The sequence below is a fragment of the Nuphar pumila genome, chromosome 17 (assembly GCF_984573655.1).
Source record: "Nuphar pumila chromosome 17, dmNupPumi1.hap1.1, whole genome shotgun sequence".
NCBI classification, from domain to species: Eukaryota; Viridiplantae; Streptophyta; class Magnoliopsida; order Nymphaeales; family Nymphaeaceae; genus Nuphar; species Nuphar pumila.
The window spans coordinates 24,754,640-24,772,771 of NC_143265.1; positions in this window are offsets into that span (position 1 = coordinate 24,754,640).

Consider the following 18,132-nt stretch of genomic DNA (forward strand, 5'->3'; position numbering starts at 1 on the left):
TATATATTTTCTTAAAGATCCTAAATATTAAAATGGTTAAGTAACCGATCTGTCATGGGCTTAGAAGCGAAGGCTCCATGACGTAGCTTCGGGTAATCACAAACACCGAAAGCATGCCTTTTAAGCGCACACGCAACTCACAACTCATGCACAGAAGCAGAAGCAAGATTACGCGCGTGCACAAACACAAAGTGAGCAAGGAGGCATAAACTTCTTTTATAGATACTTGAAATCAAAGTACATAAAGAGGGAGAGTGAGGGGCCCAATACACGAGGTTCTTAAGCCATGAGGCATTTTGGGGACACTCAAGAGTGCCAAAAAGGTATATGTATCAGAAACAAAAAGGTAAAAACATGGCGGTCTGGAACATGCTCCCCCGCCTAAGTTGGCACCGTACTCGACACTAATTGTTCATGGTAGACGTCCTCCACAAGCCGACGATGCTGAAACATGTGGGCAGCTTTCTCCTAGGTGGCTTCACATTCTGGCAGGCCTTTCCACTACACTAGGTACTTTTTTACTTCATCGAGATAGTTGTTGGAGTGGTTGAGGACGACTTTCGATTTTCTGCCTAGGATGCTAATCATTGATGGTGTGCGCTGCGGAATGAGAGCACGTTGAGGCATGTTTCGCTGAGGGTCTCCTTCATTTTCATGGAAAAACTTCAGGTTGCATATGTGAAAGACCAGATGCACCTAAAAGTTTGATGTCAAGTCCAGCCGGTATGCCAAGTTTCAAACGCGCTTGGTGATGGTGAAGGGGCCATCATACTTGCGAATAAGGCCACGGTGGTGGCCCCAAAAGATAGTTGTGTGATTGGGAAAGAGTTTCACCAATATCTTGTCTCCAATACAAAATTCTATTGGTCGCCGTTTCTCATCTGCCAATTTCTTCATGTGCTTAGTTACCTTGTTCAAATACACCTTTACTAACTCTGTTTGATTTTTCCAGTTCTTGACGAACTGGTATGCATAAGGTGCTTTGCCATGTCCTCGCGCGGCAAGTGAGTGCAGAGTCTGCGACTGTTGTCTGGTTGCAACTTCGAATGGACTATGACCGGATGACTTACTCTTTTGGAGGTTGTAGTAGAATTGAGCAACATAAAGTAAATCAACCCAATTCCTTTGATTGGCATTGACAAAGTGCTGCAGATATTCCTCCAGCATGCCATTGATTCTCTCTATTTGCTCATCGGTTTGGGGTGAAAACTTGTGCTGAAATGCAAGTTTGTCTCAATCAAGCAAAATACTTCTCACCAAAATTTGCTGGTGAAACGGGCATTGCGATCACTGACGGTGCTCTCAGGGATTCCCTAATACTTGATTACATTTTGCACGAACAACTTGGCGATATCGGTAGCTGAGCAGGTGGCAGGGTCTGGTACAAAGATAACATACTTTAAAAACTCGTTCATAATCACGTAGATAGTGTTACGACAATGAAGCCATACATGATACTTCAAGTACAAGGTTTTGATGATGAGCAAGTGGAATCAACTGCATTTCAGCTAAGGCTATGAAGATATTGAAGAATTCAGTGAAGAATCTTTGAAGACTAGTGTGCAAATGTTTAATTCATTAAAAGTCTTAGATTCTTATAAGAGCCTTACTTAGAGTGCATATTTAGGTTGCATTTCACCTTAAAAGTCTTTAAAAAAACTTTTCTAAAAAGAACCCTCATGAAAATCTTTTTAAAAAACTCTTTTTTTAAATTTTCATGTTTATTAGTCGACCAATAGACTTACCAGTCGACTAATCCTTTCGCACCATATTTTCTAAAAAGTCATTTTTGTCAAATTAGTCGACCGAAGGTTTTATCAGTCGACTGGACATAATGTCTGTTTTCTGGAAAATTAGCAGCAGTCGACTAATGGTTTTATCATTCGACTGAACAGAACATGTGTTTTCTGAAAATTTAGCAGCAGTTGACTAATGCTTTTTATCAGTCGACCGAACAGAATGTTTGTTTTTCAGAAGATTTTAGCAGCAGTCGACTAAAAGGTTTTTCAGTCTACTGATGATATTATCAGTCAACTAACTTTTCTTAAGTCGACTAAGTTTCAAAAGTTCAGATTTTCAAACGGCTCGATTAACAGATCAGTCGACTGACGATAACGGTCAGTCTACTAATAACTAACTATTAGTCGACTAACTGATGTTTCAGTCGACTAATTTTGCCGTTTTCCTGAAACTTCAAAAAGGCGTGTCTTTTCATTTTTCAAACGGTTTGATCGTTCAAAATGGACAGTTTTGACACCCTTTCATACTCTCAACGTATGAAAAACTTTAACTATAAATATGAGTGCATTGTACACTAAAAAACAACAAGAATTCAATCGATTTGAATAATTTACTTATTGCTTTTCACTCCTATTCATTCAAGTATTTGTTTTCTCACTCACGTGATATTTTCACTTCAGTTTTTCACTCAAATCACTTTGAGAGATAGTGAATTCGTGAGTAGAGTGTTTCAACAACCTCAAAAGCCAATTGCATCTCCTTTGCATTCAAAAGGAAGGCTCATAGGTTGTATTGTAAGTTGTTATTTCTTTTCTGTAAAAGAAGGACTCCTTGGTGTAAAGGAGTTGTTTGCTTTCAGTAGGGTTGTTACTGAAAGTGGGACCAGTTATGGTCTGTGTGATCTTGTAGTTTACAAGGTTGATAGTGGATAATCTCAAGCGGGTTTTGCTTGGGGACTGGATGTAGGTCGGGTTAGACCGAACCAGGATAAAATCTTGTGTTCTTTGTGTGTTTGCTTTGAGATTTGCAAAATCATTCTATATTCCGCAGAAAATTTTAAAAGCACTATTCACCCCCCTCTAGTGCTCGTTGCCTCGATCCTAGTGCACTTTCAGATAGAACTGCAACCTTGAGCTTTTTGCAAGCTCACGATGAAGTCCATGGTTATGCACTCTCACAGACAGCTTGGCACAGGTAAGGGCTACAATAGTTCGCCAAGTCTTTTGTTGATGGGATTGTCTTGCTAGCAGATCAAGCAAGTCTGCACATAAGCATCCACATTGTCGCGCATTTACGATCAATAGAATGTGCATTCTTGCAATGCCAATATTCTTTGTTGTCCTGGGTGGCCCGCCCAAGTGGTATCATGGCACTCGTGCATCAACTGCCTTCGCAGAGTATCCTATTGCGGGATATATAGACGATTGCCTATTGAGTGGAGCAAATCATCTTTCAACCAAAATCTCCACGTCTTTCCTTTCTTTACCAACGCGATCAGCTGTTAGGCCATTGGATCACTCTTTAAAGCTTCTTGAATCTGCTCGAGAAAGTCGCTCATCGGTTGGCTAACATTGCCATGCCAAGCGAGCAAAGCCACAAGCTCCTTCTTTTGACTCAAGGCATCAGTAATAACATTGGTCCTACTAGGCTTGTACTCAAGGACCATGTCAAATTTTGCCAATAAATCTTGCTAGTGAGCTTGTCTTAGACTCAGCTTCTTCTGAGTCTGGAAGTAGCTTGTCGCAACATTGTCAGTGTGCACAATGAATTGTGACCTCAAAAGATAATGCCTTCATTTGAGAAGACAATGCACGACCAACAACATCTTGCGCTCATGCACAGTGTATCGATGCTCAGCGTCATTTAGCTTTTGAGTCTCAAATGTAATGGGATGTCCTTTCTGGAGCAACACTCTTTCGATGGCGAAGTCGGATGCACCAGTCTGTACTTCAAACGACTGCTGACACTTGGGCAACCTTAGCACTGGTTTTTCTGTCAGGGCGCACTTTAACCCATCAAAGGTTTTTTGGCATGCATCAGACCATAGCCATGGTCTATCTTTCTTTAGCAGATCTGTAAGTGCTATGACGATTTGCGAATAACCTTGATGAATCATCGATTGTAATTGGCAAGTCCGAAGAAAGAATGTAATTCAGGAACCTTAGCAGGCGGCTCTCAAGCTTGAATAACATCAATCTTCTTGTGGTCCATCTTCAATGTGCCTCCTCCCACAATATGGCCAAGGAAGTGAACTTCCTTTTAGTCAAATAGACACTTTTTTGCTTGACATATAACTCGTGGTTCTTTAGAGTCTGAAACACAATCCGAAGGTGTCAAACATGTTGCTCGATAGAATCGCTGTACACCACTATGTCATCCAAGTACACAATGACAAACTTATCAAAGTGCATGTAGAAAATTTTGTTCATCAGGGTTGAGAAGGTGGCGGGCATGTTCGTCAAGCCAAATGGCATAACAAGGAATTCAAATGCCCCATATTGCGCCACACAAGTAGTTTTTGGTTCGTCACCTTCAATAACTCTGACTTGCCAATAGCCTGATCTCAGGTCCAATTTAGAGAAGACTTTTGTCTTTCCGAGCTAATCAAACAAGTTCGCGATCAAAGGAAGCATATACTTGTTCTTCACAGTCATTTTATTTTATGCCCTATAGTCGAAGCACAAACGCTTTGACCCATCGTGCTTTCCTTGAAACAACACGAATGCTTCAAAGGGAGCTTTGGATGGTTGAATGATTCATGCTTTGAGTATGTCATCTGATTGCTTGCGTAATTCCTGTAGCTCAAGAATTGCCTGGGTGGCCGTACACCCAGCACTAGATCAATCTGGTGGTCTGCCTTATGCCTCAGAGGTAGCTTCTTCGGTAAGCATAACATCATTGATCTCCTCCAATACGGGCACTAAGGCCCCTGGGACATCAGCGACTTCTCTTGCTTCATATGTGGCATGGATTATGACAAGAAAAGTCTCATCTCCACTTTTCATGTCTCTTCAATTAGAGCACGAACACTAATCACTCACAAGGCTTCACCAGTATCGTAGTAACTATGCAGGGCTGATTCTCATCCTCAAAGCTAACAACATTAAGGTGAGGCATAGGCACTGCCTTATTGCTTCTCAAAAATTTTATCCCGATGATGACTTTAAAATCATCCATAGGCGCGACTGATAGCATGGTCCTTTCTGACCAGTTAGGGATCCACACTGGCACATCATGAACAACATCGTAGATGGCCATTGCTTTAGAATTAACTGCTTTCATGCGACTCTTCTTTTTCCACTGCAGTCCCAACCATTCTGCCTCTTCACACAAGATGAAATTATGTGTGACACCTGTGTCTACCAATGCCTTGGTGAGTCTTCTGTTGAGTAGAAGTTTCAAGTACATTAGTTCTTTGCATACAATTGGTTTTGTAGTGGTTGTCACCTTCACTGCATTCATCATCTGCATTGCCCCAACTGTTGGCGCCTTTATAGGTTGATGAACTTCTTCACTCTGAACGACATTTGCAGCTCAAGGTGCACAGTTATTTCCATTCTTTTTACCATGATTTCTGTTGGGACATGTATCAGCTAAATGATCATCGTGGCAGATACAATAATCACGACGATGATAGTTGCCGCCCTATAAGTTATTCCTGTTCTGATTGTTATTTTGGCCATCATGTCGACCCTGATTCTGCTGGTTCCTACGGCCAGCATTCTGCGCATGATCATTATTGTCCCATCGATTGTTACAGTCATTTTCATGTTGTCTGCCTTGAAATGTTGCATTGTTCCTATCAAGCTCGGCAAGTTTCTCTGTAACCACAAGCGCCTCAGCTAGCATTGCAGGGTCATGCCGAATGAGTTCTGTGTTTGCCCATCCTTGCAACTCGTTACTGAAATAGAATAACCGATCTTGATCATCCATTCTTTCAACGTCTAACATTGTTGAAGAAAATGCCTTGACATAGTCATGAACTGACCCTATCTGCTTCAATGCCAACAACCTTTTACATGCCATTTTTTCTTAGTTTTTAGGCAAAAAGTAGTTGTGTAATTCCTTCTTAAAATCCTTACAAGAGATTATGGCAACTATCCTACGTCGAACACACCTAAGCGTCGTCTCCACCAAAGAGTCACTTTATTCGCAAAGTACATTGTTGTGGTGCGCAGTCTATGTGTCTCCATCTATTCTCGTAGCTTCTAGAAATTGATCCATGTCGTAAATAAAGTTCTCAAGATCCCTCAAGTTCTGAGTGCCCTTATACTTTGCGGGCTCAAGTAGCCTGTAATGTGGCCTATCCACATGCGTCGCAGCACCATTAGCTAGAACAGTCCTCAATTGTCGGTACAACTAATCATTCTTCTGTCAAACAACATACAATTAAGCAACCGTGATGTTGAATCGACCCAGCAAATCATCCAACTTGGTGGCAAGGTCATCCACCGACTCTCCAAATCTAGTGGCAAGACTTTCCACAGAGTCTTCCACCCCCTCTACTGCCGTCTTGATCTCCATGTTGAGATCCATAAAAGCGGTGCAAGTCCCATTGACCAACTTCTTCATATTGGTCACTGTCTCAGTCAGTTCGGCAACATTACGCGAGATGACTGACACCCGATTATCGACCATGAAGTCTTCTTCAGAAGGAACCATACTGCCTGAAGGAGTCATGACATTCTTATTCGGTGCCATTGTCAATCCCAATGTCGACAAGACTCTGGTACCAACTTGTCACAGGCTTAGAAGCGAAGGCCCCCACGACGTAGCTTCGAGTAATCACAAACACCGAAAGCAAGCCTTTTAAGTGCACAAACAACTCACAACACACGTGCAAGAGCAAAAGCAAGAGTACGTGCATGCACAGACACAAAGTGAGCAAGGATGCGTAAACTTCTTTTATAGATACTTGAAAGCAAAGTACATAAAGAGGGGGAGAAAGGGGCCCGATGCACAAGGTTCTTAAGCCATAAGGCCTTTTGGGGACACTCGAGAGTGCCAACGAGGTATATACATCAGAAATAAAAAGTTGAAAACATGGCGGTCCGGAACACAATCATTATTGTATAATAACTTTTTTATAAATCATAATCTTTAAAAGTTTTAATAACAATAGTGTCTTTGTGATATAATTTTTTATATATGTAGAGATAATAGAAACGTGCATGATTTTCATTTATAATGTAATAGAAACGTGTTTCTATGTAAAATTGTACGTGTTTCTCAAGTGATTGAGATGGGTTTCTTGAACATTTAATACTTCTATTTATGGTTTTCAATACAAGCTTCATTGGTATTTGGTACTAGTATGCTCGATATGTCATACACTAAGGTGTAAGTACGAATGTAACTATGATTCATGACATACCCTTAGTGGTGAGTTAATGTTATGAAATGTTTTGATTTGCTTGGAGCAACAAAGCACGGTGAACTTGTTGATGTCTGCTAAAGACTGAAGACAACCCACTTTGTTTGGAGTAACAAAGCACGATGAGCTTGTTGATGTCTACTAAAGACTGCAGACATTTCTCTCTCTCTCTCTCTCTCTCTCTCTCGTGCACGCTTTTGTAAATGGCTCTGATCAAGGGATCCATTGCCAACATGCTTAAGTCCAGCTACTTAATGGGTTTGCTGCATCTGCGCCTGAGGGTCTTGGTTGTTTAGTGTCATGGATTTGGGTTTTCATTAGATGCACCTTACATTAATCCAAGTATGGGCGTGTCTATATGGTTGTGAAATAAGACAAGATGCTTATTCATGCTTGTACAAACTCATGAAATAGGCTTGGTAAACCCAACATGAAAAATGTGTATTCAGCTTGGCTCAGCTTGTATAGTTTTGTTAACTAGTAATAAATATATTTTATAGCGTAGGGTGTAGGCAGTTGAAGTGTTTGGCTTTCAATCAATAGTTTATTCAATTCCTATTTCTTACAGATTTGAAACAATGTATGAATTTTGTAAATGAGCCTGTATGGACTTGGCTCAGTAGGTTTATAGTTCAAATGCTATTATATACAATTTTGAAATATATATATATATATATATTAGCCAGTTTGAGCTCAGCTCGTTTAACTCAGACTTGCCAGGTTTAGAGTTCAAATTTTATTATTTCCAATTTTGAAAAATGTACTTTTTTTTTGTAACAAGCCAGTTCCAGCTCGGCTTATTGAACTTAGGCTTGCCATGAACTTAAGCTTCGCTCAACTGGCTCGCCACAAGAACAAACTGAGCTTGAACACACTGTTTGGTTTGGCTTGTTTTGCAACATTTGAGAGGTTTAGATGTTAGGCAACTGGTGGTAGGGCACAAAAGGGAAAAGGAATTCCCTAGAAGGATTTGGAACTCCCACTGGATTCCTCGGTTTTTGTTGGCATACTATCAGTGAATATAAAAAATGAGCCAGGAATTTCTCATTGAAAAGCAGTGATAAATTAAAAGTTTTGTTTCCCTTTGAAACTCTACAGAAAATACTGGCATATTGCAAATAAAAATATATAAAATATAAGTAAAATACAAGAAAAGATTAACTGTTACTATGTGAGGCAATCATGATATTTTCAAAAGAAGCAAATGTTTTGAAAATATTGCAAAATTTGTCTACATTGTATCGGCATTGAAAATATTGATTTGTTTCGAGCATTGGAATTATCACAATAAAATCATGATGCTTTTAAGTACAAAAAATGACTGTATTGTACATGTAATTTGACCCGATTCCCTAAAAACCATATAATTTTTTATATTCTCCTAATGTCCAAAATTACAATTATCCGACATCATTAGGGCCTTTTTACCCTTCATAACTACAAATTGAGACCTTTTTGCGAAAAAAAAATTTACTGCCCGTCGGATAGGTCCAACTCCCACTTAAATACAAAATTGCAAATATCCGACTCTTTTGCATATAATAAAAATTTTTGCATAAAAATATTTACGAAACACCTCATGCAAATATCATACTGTTTCACATATATCTTGAAATCACATAAAATTATGTGTGAAACTCTACATAAAAAAAAACCAACAAAATCACAAATATGCTACTTACATATTTGCAAACTTTTTATTATATGTGATTTTTCTTAATAATTATGATTTTGTTGAATCATATATATACTCATTTTTGTTTCAGGGTTTCTTCTTCTTGTTTGTGTCTACAAAGAACCCTTGCGGCGATTCCTGCATTTTGAGGAGGTTATGGTATTATCCTTGTAATCAATTTCCCCATCTATAGGTTTGAAATGTGAGTTTCATACAATATATACATGGGTATCTGTGAACACCCTAAGTTTTTCAAAATTTTAAAATTTCTCCTTTTTGCCCCTAGGACCTACCTTCTGAGTCATTCAAAAGGGCAATTGAGTCAATTTCTATTCAATTCTCGGATTCACTTGTTGAAAGATCCGAAATCCAATTTCATTTTATATACTTGATTCAATCTTGAATCTAGATCCATTTTTAAATTCTATTTCAAAAACTCTTCTTTGCAAAAATCCTCAGATTTCAAAGCAAATATTTTGACAAAATCTTGTTCATCTGGATCCCTTTCTTACATTTTAGGTTTTCCTTTCAAAAAAAAAAACATAAGAGGGGCGATTTCAGAAAGTAACTTTGCCCCCTTTTGAAAATCCTCATAACTAAAACCTTTTTCTTGAAATTTTTTAAAAGTTTGAGGGGCCATTTTTGAAAAAATATAACGGGCCTCCCCTTTATAACCATCATCAAAGGTGAGGGGAGGGATCATCGAGCTTTGCCAGAAGCTCTCTTTGCAAGAGGCTCTTTTCCCCTTCTCCCCTCTTCTTTCTTGTTGTCCTGCCCCTTTTCTTTCTCATTCTCTCTCGTTTCTCTTCTTGATCGATAAAGGAGCTCGATCTACCAATCACATACAGAGAAACACCTCTCTTCTCTCAACCTCTACCCATCTAGGGTAAGAATCAACCCTTCTCCCTTTTTGCTTTTCTGCAATTTTCATTTTAAGCATTTCTCTATTTTGGTTTTTGCATAGCATCGTTTGTCTCTCTTTCTCTTCTTTCATTCTTCACTATTCATTAGGAGCATACTTTGCAGTATCGATCTGTATATAGCAGCATCGATCTGCATATTGCGACATCATGTTGTTTGCTTTGTTCTTATTTATGTATTGTTTACATTTTAGCACTTACATTCTAATCATCTGCATATCATTCTCTGTGACATTTCTACATTTCTACAATATGTGTTTGTCGATTCATCTATATGAATTGTGTGTATTGTACTTTGCCTATTCATTGGCTCCTGCATGTTTATCCTCTTCCTTTGTGTGCATTTCCTTTATATGTTTGTTTGTAAATTTCTTTTTGCACCATATCTTTTTATTTCAGATATATGCTGCCATTACCCATGCATTTTGTTCAATTTGTACCATCTGCGTCATGTGTTGTTGTTATGTCTTCATTAGTATCTCACCATAGACATTTTCATCTGCTGAGCTGCATCTGATTTTCATTATAGCTTCATCTTCATCATCGGATTTGCATTCATGTACCTATAACTCTGCATCTTTGCATTTCTTCCCAGTGCCCTTGTTTCACTTCATTGCATCCTAACACCTGAGAATTTCTCCTTTTCTCATTATGCATCACAACATTCATTAACATCACCTGCAAATTTTAATTTTAACTTCATCTACTTACCTGCATCAGTATCCCTGTAATACATCATATACGGTCTTGCTGTCTTTTTGTTCAATCATTGCATCTCTGCAACATCGGATCATCAACAACATCGATCAATTGAGCATTAGCATATTCACAACTCAGCATCTCATCTGCAATTGCGTCGATTCATCTTCATTAGCCTTTCATTCGCATCATATGCATACTATGCATTCAAAATTCTGCATCACTATGTCTCTCATGCATTCTCTAATCGAGCTGCATTTTTGTTTTCTGTATCATTGGCATCATTTGCATTATGAAATCATCTGAGCATCCCTCTCATCACCATCAGCTGCATCCATTGCAACTGTGCATGACTGAATCAGCACCGCATTCCCTTTCCTCTGCACATTCCACTTTATCGTGTTTTCACTTCATCTACATAAGTCGATTTGGGCATACTCTGCTCAAGATCACCCTGCATCTTTATTTCATCATTTGTTTCATTTGTCCATCACCGTACATTCATTCATGCTATTCCTCTTATCTTTTGTACATCAATAGCATCATCCGTATATTGCATTTGAATTATGCATCATTCGTTTTAGTTTTGTTTTTTTGCATCGGGTAATTGTTGTTTTGCATCATTGAATTTTCATTTTTCTGTAGTCATTTTGATTCACCCTGTATCTCTATTTGCATGGCGTCTACATCATCGAGTACCCTTCATCTCATCAATATCGTATTCATTTTGCATCTGCATTCTTTCAGCTGTTCATTTGTTGATATTGCACAACATCATTGTTGTAAATTTCTTATGATTATGCATCGATATCCTCTGATTTCCTATGCAATACTGCAACATGTCTTGTAGCAGAGCACCAACTTACATATGTTGTGTGTTGATGTCATGATTTGCGTTTGATCACTATGTTACCAACCTTGTTGTCACCATCTGTTGCATCCACGACATCGTCATTGTTTCCTCTTCACTTGACATCATTCAAACTGCAAAACAGTTGCATTCATCATTCCTAAGCAAATGCATTCATATTCAACATATATGTATACATTTCAACCTTAACACATGCATATGCATGTTCCATTACATTTCAGCATATAATGTGCATCTTCATTATTAGCATATCATTAGTTAGTTAGTTCACTCGGTATTAGTTAGCATGTCATTAGCATATCATTAGTTAGTCCACAACTTCAGTTAGTTCACATTAGTTAGTTCACATTAGTTAGTTAACTAACTATGCACAGCCCATTAACATTAGTCACTGTATCCATTTCACTATGTGCATCTTATCACTCACTGCATATCTATTTCATATTTTTCTCCTGCATATCATCCTCACTGCACTCATTTCACTATGTGGACGTGATTACATTAACTGTATTAAGTTTACTGTGAAATATGTTTTATCTGATTCAAAATCAGGTTGACTGTTAAATCCATGTTCTGCTGATTTGAAATCGGATGCCTTATTGAGTTGAAATTAGATTTCTGATTGATGTGGAAACACATGCTTTGCCGCTGTGTAAAATCCACTGATTTGTTGTATAAAAATCACAGATTTGTTGTGTAAAAACCACTGATTTGCTGTGTAAAAAAAGAAATTACCTTGATTTGTTGTGTAAAACCACCTTGTTATGCTGATTTGATGATTTATTGTCTTGCTGATTTATTGTTTTACTTTTGCTGAAATCAATTTGCTGGTTGAGATTACCTTGTTATGCTGTGTTGGAATTACCTTGATGTTGTGAGAAATTCACTGGTTAATGTGCTGAAATCAATTGGTTAATATTGCTGAAATCTACCTGTTAACATTTCTAAAATTCACTTGTTAATGCTGCTACCAATCTATTTGATGTGTTGTGTGCTATTAACCTGTGTAATCATTTTGTAAAAATCAATTTGTTAATCGATTTGCTGTGCTGCAACTTACTTATTTCATTTTCTATTTAGTGCTTACTTGCTGTTTAGCATTCATATTCGCATCTACACATTACATTAGATTAAACACCTTATCATATTCACTACATTCATGTCATTTTCAGCTTAGGCAAATGCATATATATTCTTCATTAGCATAAGCATTGCACTTAGGCAAATGTATGTGCATTTCTTCATTAGCATAAGTTGTACTTAGGCAAATGCATGTGCATTTTTTCATTAGCATAAGCATTACACTTAGGGAAATGCATATGCATTTCTTCATTAACATAAGCATTACACTTAGTCATATGCATATGCATTTCTTCATAAGCATAGGCATTGCACTTAGGCAATTGCAATATGCATTTCTTCATAAGCATATGCATTGCACTTAGGCAAATGCATATGCATTTCTTCATAAAGCATAAGCATTGCACTTAGGCAAATGCATATGCATTTCTTCATTAGCATAAGCATTGCACTTAGGCAAATGCATATGCATTTCTTTATTAGCATAAGCATTTCACTTAGGCAAATGCATAAGCATTTCTTCATTAGCATAAGCATTACACTTAGCCATATGCATATGCATTTCTTCATAAGCATAGGCATTGTACTTAGGCAAATGCAATATGCATTTCTTTATAAGCATAGGCATTGCATTTAGGCAAATGAATATGCATTTCTTCATAAAGCATAAGCATAGCACTTAGGAAAATGCATATGCATTTCTTCATTAGCATAAACATTGCACTTAGGCAAATGCATATACGTCTCATTCATGCATAGGCATTGCATCTTCACATATGCATATGCATTTTCATAAAAGCATAGGCATAATCATATGTATGTTAGCTTTAACATAGCATTTTTAATTTCTTTCTATATTTTGTATTTCTATTGCCTTGTGTTATCTTGTGTTTGTAGGGAAGCCTGAGAGATTCTGATTTCTTTTTCTAGATTAGGGAACTTCAATATTAAATTTCAATTTAAGATTGTAATAATTTGATATTAATGAGAATTTCTAGTTTTCTGTTTAGATTAGAATGTATGAGCATTGGTTTCACTTTAAATTCTCGTAATTACTTGTGACATTTTATTTTATTATTTAAAGAGCACTATGGTATAACATGAATGGCACATGCACCATTCTAATAAGAGGTAAATGGTTCACATTTATGGCCATAGTCAGAATGCGAACAATACTTAGGATTTTTATCTTTTACAGAATAAAATTTAACCTATACTTTAGGTTATTTATGAAAACATCATATTTCCTAAAAATGAATATCCTTTTCTTCCTCTATCAGAATTTAAAATATAAATTAATTTGAGATATATTTGTGGCCATAGTCATGAATATATTAAAAAATAATTTTATTTTAAATCCTATAAAGGCACAAAAATTTATTTTATTCTTTGTTAGAATTCAAATAAGGATTAGATTAGAATATGTTTGTGACCATAGTCGTGAATGTATTGCAATTTAATCTTATTTCAATTTTATTAAAGAATGAAATTTGCTTTTAAATTCTAAATTCAAATAAAACCTTTTGTATAGAATTACATCATTATTTTTCATCTTTTTCAAGTTATTTCAAAATTATTTCCAAAAATTCCAAGTGATTTTAAAAAACAAAACAAATTTCATTTATAAATTCAAAAGCCATTTTTTATTTCCATCTATAAAATTTAGATTTTTCTTCATTTTCTTTCATTTTCTTCATTTTCATTTTTAATTGCATTCAGTTTTAAAACTTGTTTCAAATTTCTAAATTTGATTTTCTAAAACTTCCTATTTTTAAATTTATACTTTTAACTTCGAATTCCATTTCGATTTCATATACTAAGTTCAAAATTCTTTATTTCATTCAAAATTCCCAACTACATTTCTAAATTCAATTCTGATTTCAAACATCAAATCAAATTTCAGAATTACTTCAAAGTCTCAATTTCAAATTCTGATTCAATTTCAAGTTCCATTTCAATTTCAAACTTTCAAATTCAAACTCTTTACTCTAATTTCAAATTTCATTTTCAAAATTCAGAAGTTCAGATTCAAGTCTCAACCAAATTCTGATTTCAACTTTTAAATTCCAATTCAGTTTCAATTTACAAGTTCATTTTCTTCAAAACTCGATCTTTCAGAATTCCAAAACTTCAATTCTAATTTTAAGTTCAAATTCAATTCTGATTTCAAAGTTCTCAACTTTGAATCCAATTTCAAAATCTCCATATTCAAGCTTTCAATCCAAGTCCATTTTAAGTTTCAAATTTCAATTTAAAATCAATTCCTGAACTTCAAAGTCATTTCTAAAAAAATATTTTTCAAATCAATTTCAGAATCACTTGGAAAACCCAAATTTTTGAAATATTTTCAAAAACATATATCACAGCACAAGCATGATTCCATGTGCATTTAGGATTTTAGAATAATCCCTTAGACAAATTTAGGCAAAGCAAAAGGCATGAATTCAATCCTTGGTTCAATTACCTCTAGTAAATGCACCAGGATCGGTTGAACCTCGTACAGATGAGCGAATTTCGTCTCCCTATTTTTCATAAAATTTCAAAACAGAGGTGAGTAATTTCAAAGCATCTTTTTTTTAAAAGGTCAAGTGGGACCTTGCAAAGAGTTCTCTTCTCTCTTTTTCCTCAAAAGGAGGAAAAAAAAAAGGATTTTTTTTTGCAATGATCACAGGTTTGGCGACCGTTATGGGACCTTTGTCTTTGTGCATTCAAATTTATGCCTTTGCTTTGTTTTTTTTTGTCTAAGTCATTATTCTACAAATGTCAACTTCATTTTCATGTAAAACTTAGTAAGCCTAGACTCTGACTCAGCTGACATAATGCATATAGGCTGAAGTATGGTTTGGTAGGACCAAATTGAGGAGATTTATTCATGTTCACTTAGACTTAGGTCTAAAATACAACTCTCCTCAATCTAGAGATTGAATGTAAACAATGTATGCAAGTCTGTGCTTCTTTATAATTTTTCAAAATTCTATTTCTTTAGGACTTTGCATTAGAGACATCTGTTTTTATTGCATGTTGAATCATATTTTTAAAACATCCCCACCTATATTTTCCTGGTCTTCACGTTGCTGGGCTGTCTCACTGAATCATAGTTCAGGAAAGAGCCTCACAATTGGGCCACTTATTTGGGCTAAAACCCTCCCTGCCACATACTAAGGGGCATAGTCCAAAGTATATCGACAGGTGATCAAGGATGTTAGGAAAATCATTACCTTAGAACCGGAAAATTATTCTTATACCACGTACTTCAAGCTCCGGCTTGAGTATATTGGTGTATCTTGATTGGATTCAGATGATCTAAACCTTAGAGTTAGGATTAAGGTCCTACACGCCTTTTCAAATATTGCATTTAGAGTCAGCTTTTTAGGGAATGTAGTTTGTGCATCCTTATTTGTACAACTTTGATTCTGTGATGCTCACTTATTTCTTATATCTCCTCGTATTTCTTAGACTAACTTTTCCTAAAACCCTGGGTATTTCTTTCAAAATTGTCTCTTTATTTTCAAAACCCAGGTGTATATTTTCCTCTTCTTTCTTCATTTCTCTTCGGATCAATTTTTCTCAAAAACCCTGGAAATCTTTTTCTAAAATCTCCTTTTAAAAACTCCAGGTGTCTTTTCTTTCTGGATCTCGATTTCTTCAGATTCTATTTTTCACAAAGTCTTGCATTTTATCTAATCCTTTTATTTTTTCTGCCTCAGTATTATTCGATGGCATCCAACTCACTTGATACTATCTTCCCCAAAGATCATATCTCATATGAGATAAGACAGGGATTCCCAGATCATCGGGCCATTCATACTCTTCTTTTCTTCCCTCGGTGGTATTATTCTTGGTTTGTCACCTTCTCGCGTATGTTCCTGGACCATCTGGATGACTGTGGATTAGAGCTGGCATCAACAGTAGGCAAGCAAATCATCAATGGAAATTTGATTCAAGCCTTGGCAGAACGGTAGAATCTGCGTACCTGCACATTTTGGTTTCCATGGAGAGAGATGACTCTACTGATGGATGAGTTCAATGACATCATGGGATTGCCAGAGCCAGCTGGTTAACCAGATGATCCCGTCGAGCAGCAGTTCCTGATCGATGTCAAAGGGATAGATATTCGAGACGCCTTAGCTAGAGCAACCAGGAGTAGATCTTGGCCACTCACTGAAATTGATGGAAGTCAGTTCATTGATCTATTCAGGCTCTACCGCAAGTATGGGGCATACGAGGAGATTAACACTCTATCCCGAGCAGCCAAGGAAAGGATTCAACATGCCATGATTCTATAAAAAGTGGGATTATCTTTCTTTCAAGATGGCCAAAATTTTGTTGATATCAGAGTCGTCTAACTCCTACGAAGATGGGGAAAGAGACCATCTTGGTAGAAGGATGCATCTATGCCTTACAATCATGGTTCCTGCGACATGTGACATCAAAAGCCAGTTTATTCAGATCCAATAGCAAGAAGCCACAGTCCACTATTTAGTATCAAGCCTTGATTGAAAGTTTGCATCAAGAAGAGATCATTAGGGACTACTTCAACTGGCAGGAATCATTGAATTTTAGTTTTGTTTTTCTGCATCGGGTAGTTGATGTTTTGCATCATTAAATTTTCATTTTTCTGTAGTCATTTTGATTCACCCTGTATCTCTATTTGCATGGCATCTGCATCATTGAGTAGCCTTCATCTCATCAACATCATATTCATTTTGCATCTGCATTCTTTCAGCTATTCATTTGTTGATGTTGCACAACATCATTATTGTAAATTTTTTATGATTATGCATCGACATCCTCTGATTTCCTATGCAATACTGCAGCATGTCTTGTTGCAGAGCACCAACTTACATTTGTTGTGTGTTGATGTCATGATTTGCGTCTGATCACTATATAACCAACCTTGGTGTCACCATCTGTTGCATTCACAACATCATCATTGTTTCTGCTTCACTTGACATCATTCAAACTGCACAACAGTTGCATTCATCACGCCTAAGCAAATGCATTCATGTTCAGCATATATGTATACATTTCAACCTTAACATGTGCATAAGCATGTTCTATTGCATTTCAGTGTATAATGTGCATCTTTATTATTAGCATATCATTAGTTAGTTAGTTCACTCGGTATTAGTTAGCATGTCATTAGCATATCATTAGTTAGTCCACAACATCAGTTAGTTCACATTAGTTAGTTAACTAACTATGCATGGCCCATTAACATTAGTCACTGTATCCATTTCACTATGTGCATCTTATCACTCATTGCATATCCATTTCATATTTTTCTCCTGCATATCATCCTCACTGCACTCATTTCACTATGTGGATGTGATTATATTAACTGTATTAAGTTTACTGTGAAATATGTTTTATCTGATTCAAAATTAGGTTGACTGTTAAATCCATGTTCTGTTGATTTGAGATCGGATGCCTTATTGAGTTGAAATTAGATTTCTGATTGATGTGGAAACACATGCTTTGCTGCTATGTAAAATCCACTGATTTGCTGTATAAAAATCACAGATTTGCTGTGTTAAAACCACTGATTTGCTGTGTAAAAAATGAAATTACCTTGACTTGCTGTGTAAAACCACCTTGCTATGCTGATTTGATGATTTATTGTCTTGCTGATTTATTGTTTTACTTTTGCTGAAATCAATTTGCTGGCTAAGATTACCTTGTTATGATGTGTTGGAATTACCTTGATGCTGTGAGAAATTCACTAGTTAATGTGCTGAAATCAATTGGTTAAATTGCTGAAATCTACCAGTTA